Here is a 7,500-nt window from a genome sequence, read left to right on the forward strand (position 1 = left end):
AGCCACCGAGAAGCCAGACGGACCCCTGCCCAGCCGCCTGGCGGGTGGCTTGGAGCAGCCGCTCGGCAGCGCTGCCCTGGGAGTGCTCGGCGTCACTCGTTCCCTCATATACGGAACTGGAGGGCCGTCAGCTCCGCGAGCGCACAACCAGCCGACCTCCGCCCAGCGGCAGGTCGCAGAAATCACGCCGGCTTGTACGATGACGTAGGCGGAGGCAGAGCGCAACAGCGACCCCTTGGCGACAAGCGCGATCTCCGCGGAGAGCACGTCTACTCGCCGAGGGAGAGCACGTCTACTCGCCGAGGGAGAGCACGTCTACTCGCCGAGGGAGAGCACGTCTACTCGCCGAGGGAGAGCACGTCTACTCGCCGAGGGAGAGCACGTCTACTCGCCGAGGGAGAGCACGTCTACTCGCCCAGGGAGAGCACGTCTACTCGCCGAGGGAGAGCACGTCTACTCGCCGAGGGAGAGCACGTCTACTCGCCCAGGGAGAGCACGTCTACTCGCCCAGGGAGAGCACGTCTACTCGCCCAGGGAGAGCACGTCTACTCGCCCAGGGAGAGCACGTCTACTCGCCCAGGGAGAGCACGTCTACTCGCCCAGGGAGAGCACGTCTACTCGCCCAGGGAGAGCACGTCTACTCGCCCAGGGAGAGCACGTCTACTCGCCGAGGGAGAGCACGTCTACTCGCCCAGGGAGAGCACGTCTACTCGCCCAGGGAGAGCACGTCTACTCGCAGAGGGAGAGCACGTCTACTCGCCGAGGGAGAGCACGTCTACTCGCCGAGGGAGAGCACGTCTACTCGCCGAGGGAGAGCACGTCTACTCGCCGAGGGAGAGCACGTCTACCTCCCGGCTGAGGGAGAGCACGGGGGGGGGGGGACAGGCGGCAGCAGCTTCGGTGAACGTCACCCGGGAGGCGACCGGGGCTGTCCCGGGGCAGTCCCGGGAAGCCGGCGTCCGGCACAGGGAACCGTCAGCTGCCGGACCGGGGCGAATCCCCGCGGCCACGGCAGGGGGGAGGCCCAAAGACTGGCGGCAGCCGCTTCGCTGAACGTCACCCGGCCGGCGACCGGGGCCGTCCCGGGGCCGTCCCGGGATGCCGGCTTCCGGCACGGGGTCCCGGCCGCGGCCGGAGCGGCTCGAATCCCCGCGGTCCCGGCAGCAGCCGGAGCCGCTCGCCGTTCGGGCTCCCGGCACCCTACGGATCCGGCGACTCGTTCGCGGGCGGCGGGGGGAGGCAGTGAAGGAGGTGCGGGCAGAAGCGGCAGCGGAGGCGGAGGGGGGGGGGGGTGCTCGGAGACAGCCGTCAGCCGCTTCGGTGAACGTCACCCGGGAGGCGACCGGGACCGGCCCGGGGCAGTCCCGGGAAGCCGGCGTCCGGCACAGGGAACCGTCAGCTGCCGGACCGGGGCGAATCCCCGCGGCCACGGCAGGGGTGGGGGCTCGAAGACAGCCGGCAGCCGCTTCGGTGAACGTCACCCGGGAGGAGACTGGGGCCCTCCCGGGACCGTCCCGGGAAGACGACGTTCGGCACGAGATCCCGGCCGCGGCCGGACCGGCTCGAAGCCCCGCGGCCCCGGCACGGGGGAGGCCCAAAGACTGGCGGCAGCCGCTTCGCTGAACGTCACCCGGCCGGCGACCGGGGCCGTCCCGGGGCCGTCCCGGGATGCCGGCTTCCGGCACGGGGTCCCGGCCGCGGCCGGAGCGGCTCGAATCCCCGCGGTCCCGGCAGCAGCCGGAGCCGCTCGCCGTTCGGGCTCCCGGCACCCTACGGATCCGCCGACTCGTTCGCGGGCGGCGGGGGGGAGGCAGTGAAGGAGGTGCGGGCAGAAGCGGCAGCGGAGGCGGAGGGGGGGGGGCTCGAAGACAGCCGGCAGCCGCTTCGGTGAACGTCACCCGGCCGGCGACCGCGGCCGTTCCGGGGCCGTCCCGGGAAGCCTGCGACAGGCACGGGGTCCCGGCCTCGGCCGGACCCGCACTGGGTGCCGCCGCCTCGGGCTCTCGGGACGGTATGGATCCGCCGACTCGTTCGCCGGCAGCGGGGGGAGGCAGTGGAGGGGGTGCGGGGAGAAGCGGCAGCGGAGGCGGAGGCGGGGGGGGGCTCGAAGACAGCCGGCAGCCGCTTCGGTGAACGTCACCCGGGAGGCGACCGGGACCGGCCCGGGAAGCCATCGTCCGGCCCGGGATCCCGGCCGCGGCCGGACCGGCTCGAAGCCCCGCGGCCCCGGCACGGGGGAGGCCCAAAGACTGGCGGCAGCCGCTTCGCTGAACGTCACCCGGCCGGCGACCGGGGCCGTCCCGGGGCCGTCCCGGGATGCCGGCTTCCGGCACGGGGTCCCGGCCGCGGCCGGAGCGGCTCGAATCCCCGCGGTCCCGGCAGCAGCCGGAGCCGCTCGCCGTTCGGGCTCCCGGCACCCTACGGATCCGCCGACTCGTTCGCGGGCGGCGGGGGGAGGCAGTGAAGGAGGTGCGGGCAGAAGCGGCAGCGGAGGCGGAGGGGGGGGGGGCTCGAAGACAGCCGGCAGCCGCTTCGGTGAACGTCACCCGGCCGGCGACCGCGGCCGTTCCGGGGCCGTCCCGGGAAGCCTGCGACAGGCACGGGGTCCCGGCCTCGGCCGGACCCGCACTGGGTGCCGCCGCCTCGGGCTCTCGGGACGGTATGGATCCGCCGACTCGTTCGCCGGCAGCGGGGGGAGGCAGTGGAGGGGGTGCGGGGAGAAGCGGCAGCGGAGGCGGAGGCGGGGGGGGGCTCGAAGACAGCCGGCAGCCGCTTCGGTGAACGTCACCCGGGAGGCGACCGGGACCGGCCCGGGAAGCCATCGTCCGGCCCGGGATCCCGGCCGCGGCCGGACCGGCTCGAATCCCCGCGGCCCCGGCACGGGGGAGGCCCAAAGACTGGCGGCAGCCGCTTCGCTGAACGTCACCCGGCCGGCGACCGGGGCCGTCCCGGGGCCGTCCCGGGATGCCGGCTTCCGGCACGGGGTCCCGGCCGCGGCCGGAGCGGCTCGAATCCCCGCGGTCCCGGCAGCAGCCGGAGCCGCTCGCCGTTCGGGCTCCCGGCACCCTACGGATCCGGCGACTCGTTCGCGGGCGGCGGGGGGAGGCAGTGAAGGAGGTGCGGGCAGAAGCGGCAGCGGAGGCGGAGGGGGGGGGGGCTCGAAGACAGCCGGCAGCCGCTTCGGTGAACGTCACCCGGCCGGCGACCGCGGCCGTTCCGGGGCCGTCCCGGGAAGCCTGCGACAGGCACGGGGTCCCGGCCTCGGCCGGACCCGCACTGGGTGCCGCCGCCTCGGGCTCTCGGGACGGTATGGATCCGCCGACTCGTTCGCCGGCAGCGGGGGGAGGCAGTGGAGGGGGTGCGGGGAGAAGCGGCAGCGGAGGCGGAGGCGGGGGGGGGGCTCGAAGACAGCCGGCAGCCGCTTCGGTGAACGTCACCCGGGAGGCGACCGGGGCCGTCCCGGGATGCCGGCTTCCGGCACGGGGTCCCGGGCGCGGCCGGAGCGGCTCGAAGCCCCGCGGTCCCGGCAGCAGCCGGAGCCGCTCGCCATTCGGGCTCCCGGCACCCTACGGATCCGGCGACTCGTTCGCCGGCGGCGGGGGGGAGGCAGTGGAGGCGGTGCGGGGAGAAGCGGCAGCGGAGGCGGAGGGGGGGCGGGGGGGACGATAGTGGCGGGGGGCGGGGGGTGCTCGAAGGCAGCCGGCAGCCGGTTCGGTGAACATTCGCCGGGGCGGGGGGGCGACCTGTCCGTGCCCGGGGCAGCCCCGGGAAGCCGGCAGCCAGCACGGGGTCCCGGCAGCACCTGTTCCCTGCCCTGGGACTTGCCGTGCCCGGCGGCCGGTTGCCGGGTGGGGGGAGCGATGAGAGGCGGGGCGCAGCGGCCGGGGCAGCGCCGGGCGGCAGCGGGGGGCTGGGCGGGTGGGGTAGGCGTCGAGCGGCAAGCCCTCGGCTGCAGCGAATGTTCGGCGGTGCGGGGGGGGGGGGGGACGGGACGACACGTTGGGGGCGCCGAGTCCGAGCCACCCCCGGCCCCAGGGGCGGCCGGAGGGGGAGGCCGGTGCCTGTCCCTGGGAGCTGCTGGGCGCCGGATGGCCGAGGGTGCGTCAGAAGCCGCCCGAGCGGTCGAGCAGGTCCTCCAGAAAGGCCTAGGGTGGCTTCGAGGGCCCCGGGAGCAGTCGAGGGAGGCCTCCAGGCAGGTCTGGAGTGGATGGGAGGCCTTCCAAAGCAGACAAGGGAGGCTGCCAGCAGGGCCTAGGCTGGCACTGCAGCCTGTAAATGGTTGGGGGGGGGGCCTCTGGTGCGGCCTGGAGTCTCTGGGTGGCGTCCAGAGAGGTGCAAAAGATCCTCTGGTGCGGCCTGTGGTGGCTGAGAAGCCTGCAGAGCGTGCGGGGGGAGGCTTCTGGTGCGGCCTGGGGTGGGTCGGAAGCCTGCAGAGCGTGCGGGAGAGGCTTCCGGTGCGGCCTGGGGTGGCTGAGAAGCCTGCAGAGCGTGCGGGGGAGGCTTCTGTTGGGGCCTGGGGTGGCTGAGAAGCCTGCAGAGCGTGCGGGAGAGGCTTCTGGTGCGGCCTGGGGTGGCTGAGAAGCCTGCAGAGCGTGCGGGAGAGGCTTCTGGTGCGGCCTGGGGTGGCTGAGAAGCCTGCAGAGCGTGCGGGAGAGGCTTCTGGTGCGGCCTGGGGTGGCTGAGAAGCCTGCAGAGCGTGCGGGGAGAGGCTTCTGCTGCGGCCTGGGGTGGCTGAGAAGCCTGCAGGGCGTGCGGGAGAGGCTTCTGCTGCGGCCTGGGGTGGGTCGGAAGCCTGCAGAGCGTGCGGGGGAGGCTTCTGGTGCGGCCTGGGGTGGCTGAGAAGCCTGCAGAGCGTGCGGGAGAGGCTTCTGTTGGGGCCTGGGGTGGGTCGGAAGCCTGCAGAGCGTGCGGGAGAGGCTTCTGTTGGGGCCTGGGGTGGCTGAGAAGCCTGCAGAGCGTGCGGGGGAGGCTTCTGGTGCGGCCTGGGGTGGCTGAGAAGCCTGCAGAGCGTGCAGGGGAGGCTTCTGGTGCGGCCTGGGGTGGCTGAGAAGCCTGCAGAGCGTGCGGGGGGAGGCTTCTGCTGCGGCCTGGGGTGGGTCGGAAGCCTGCAGAGCGTGCGGGAGAGGCTTCTGTTGGGGCCTGGGGTGGCTGAGAAGCCTGCAGAGCGTGCGGGGGAGGCTTCTGCTGCGGCCTGGGGTGGGACGGAAGCCTGCAGAGCGTGCGGGAGAGGCTTCTGCTGCGGCCTGGGGTGGCTGAGAAGCCTGCAGAGCGTGCGGGAGAGGCTTCTGTTGGGGCCTGGGGTGGCTGAGAAGCCTGCAGAGCGTGCGGGGGAGGCTTCTGCTGCGGCCTGGGGTGGCTGAGAAGCCTGCAGAGCGTGCGGGAGAGGCTTCTGCTGCGGCCTGGGGTGGCTGAGAAGCCTGCAGAGCGTGCGGGAGAGGCTTCTGCTGCGGCCTGGGGTGGCTGAGAAGCCTGCAGAGCGTGCGGGAGAGGCTTCTGCTGCGGCCTGGGGTGGCTGAGAAGCCTGCAGAGCGTGCGGGAGAGGCTTCTGCTGCGGCCTGGGGTGGCTGAGAAGCCTGCAGAGCGTGCGGGAGAGGCTTCCGGTGCGGCCTGGGGTGGCTGAGAAGCCTGCAGAGCGTGCGGGGGAGGCTTCTGCTGCGGCCTGGGGTGGCTGAGAAGCCTGCAGGGCGTGCGGGAGAGGCTTCTGCTGCGGCCTGGGGTGGCTGAGAAGCCTGCAGAGCGTGCGGGAGAGGCTTCTGCTGCGGCCTGGGGTGGGTCGGAAGCCTGCAGAGCGTGCGGGGGAGGCTTCTGCTGCGGCCTGGGGTCTCTGGGTGGCCTCTAGAGAGGTGCAAAAGACCCTCTGGGTTGGGCTGGGGTGGCTCTTGGACCCCTGCCACACAGTGGAGAGCGGCCTCCGGCCCGCCACCTGTGTCCCTGTGTGCCTGAGTGCCTGTGTCCCTGTGTCCCTGTGTCCCTGAGTGCCTGAGTGCCTGTGTCCCTGTGTCCCTGTGTCCCTGAGTGCCTGAGTGCCTGAGTGCCTGTGTCCCTGTGTCCTTGTGTCCCTGTGTCCCTGTGTCCCTGTGTGCCTGAGTGCCTGTGTCCCTGTGTGCCTGAGTGCCTGTGTCCCTGTGTCCCTGTCTGTGTACCTGTGTGCGAGAGTGTCCGGCACGCCACCCAGCGGCGGCGGGCAAGCAGGTAGGCGGGTGGGCGGGCCGGCGAGGGCCAGTGTGAGTTTGGGGGGTGGGAGGGGAGGCGGCAGCTGGAAGCGTCAGAGGAGGGGGCGTGGCTCCGGCTGGCCCCGGGAGCAGGTTCCCGGGACCGGGACCGGCTGGACCCGGCGGGTGGTTGATCCCGGGGCGGGGGGCAGAGGCGGCGGGAAGCGGCAGCTGCGTGTGCGGCGGGGGGGGTGGAGGGCGAACCGCGGCGGGAAGCGGATGCTTCAGAGCAGGTTACGGGGGCGGGGACGGACGACACCACCTGTCCCCGCCCCGGGACGGGCTGGACCCGGCGCCCTGGACCCGGCGCCGTGTACCCGCCGCCGCCCCCGCCGCCGCCCCCCTCCGCCACCCCGGGACCCCGACGTTTTTTGGCGCCCGCGCCTTTTTTTGCTCCCCGCCTGCCCGCGCTGCCCCGGGCCCTCCCCCGGGGCGGGGCGGGAGGGAGGGACGGACGGACGGGTAGCCGGGGATCTCCGAGCGCGCGCCACCAGACCGAGGCGGGTCCCGGCGGCGGCGGCGGCGGCGGCGGCGGCGGCGGCAGCAGCAAGCGACGGCGGGGGGGGCAGGCTAGGGAGAGAGGGGGAGCGGCATGCGGTAGGGCTGGGGGGTTTGTTTCGGGGGGGAGGGGTGGGGGGGGGGTGGCAGCGGTCAGCGAGAGCGGGGAGAGGGGGAGCGGCATGCGGTAGGGCTGGGGTGTTTTTGGGGTGGGGGCGTTGGGGGGATTAGCGGGCGGGCGGGCAGCCCAGCCAAGCGGCAAGCCGGGGGGCGGGCGAGGGCGGCTTTAGGGCCGGAGGAGCGGAGCGCAACCTCCCCCGTGCAGGCTCCAGCGTGGAGAGCAGCAAGTTTTTGGGGACGGGGGACGACGGACGGGAGGGGCAGCGGCGAGAGGCTAGCTGCGGCAAGGGGCACCGGCACGGCCGCCCTAACAGCGCCGCCTCGGTCGCAGGGGTTAGAGAGCAGCCGGGCAGCCCGGGAGGGAAGCGGCAGCCCGCGTCGCGATCCCCCCTCCAGGGGACAATGTGGGAAGGGGAAGCCGCGGCGGCTTTGGCGGGGGGTGCCCAGCTGCTAGCGGCTTCGGGGGGCAGTTAGCGGCGGCGGGGGGGGGGGGAGATGGGTCGCGGCAGCGGCAAGAGATAACGGCGGGCGGGGGGGCTCCGTGCAAAGCGGTAACGGGAGCCGGGGGGTGTGGGGAGCTGGGGGTGGCAGCAGCGGCAAGAGGCAACGTCGGGAGGGGGGGCTCCGCGCAAACCGGTAACGGGGGCCGGGGGGTGTGGGGGGGGGCGGT

Source organism: Melanerpes formicivorus, unplaced genomic scaffold (assembly GCF_026170545.1).
Source record: "Melanerpes formicivorus ecotype bairdi unplaced genomic scaffold, bMelFor1.0.p_v2 SCAF_355, whole genome shotgun sequence".
Classification (NCBI taxonomy): Eukaryota; Metazoa; Chordata; class Aves; order Piciformes; family Picidae; genus Melanerpes; species Melanerpes formicivorus.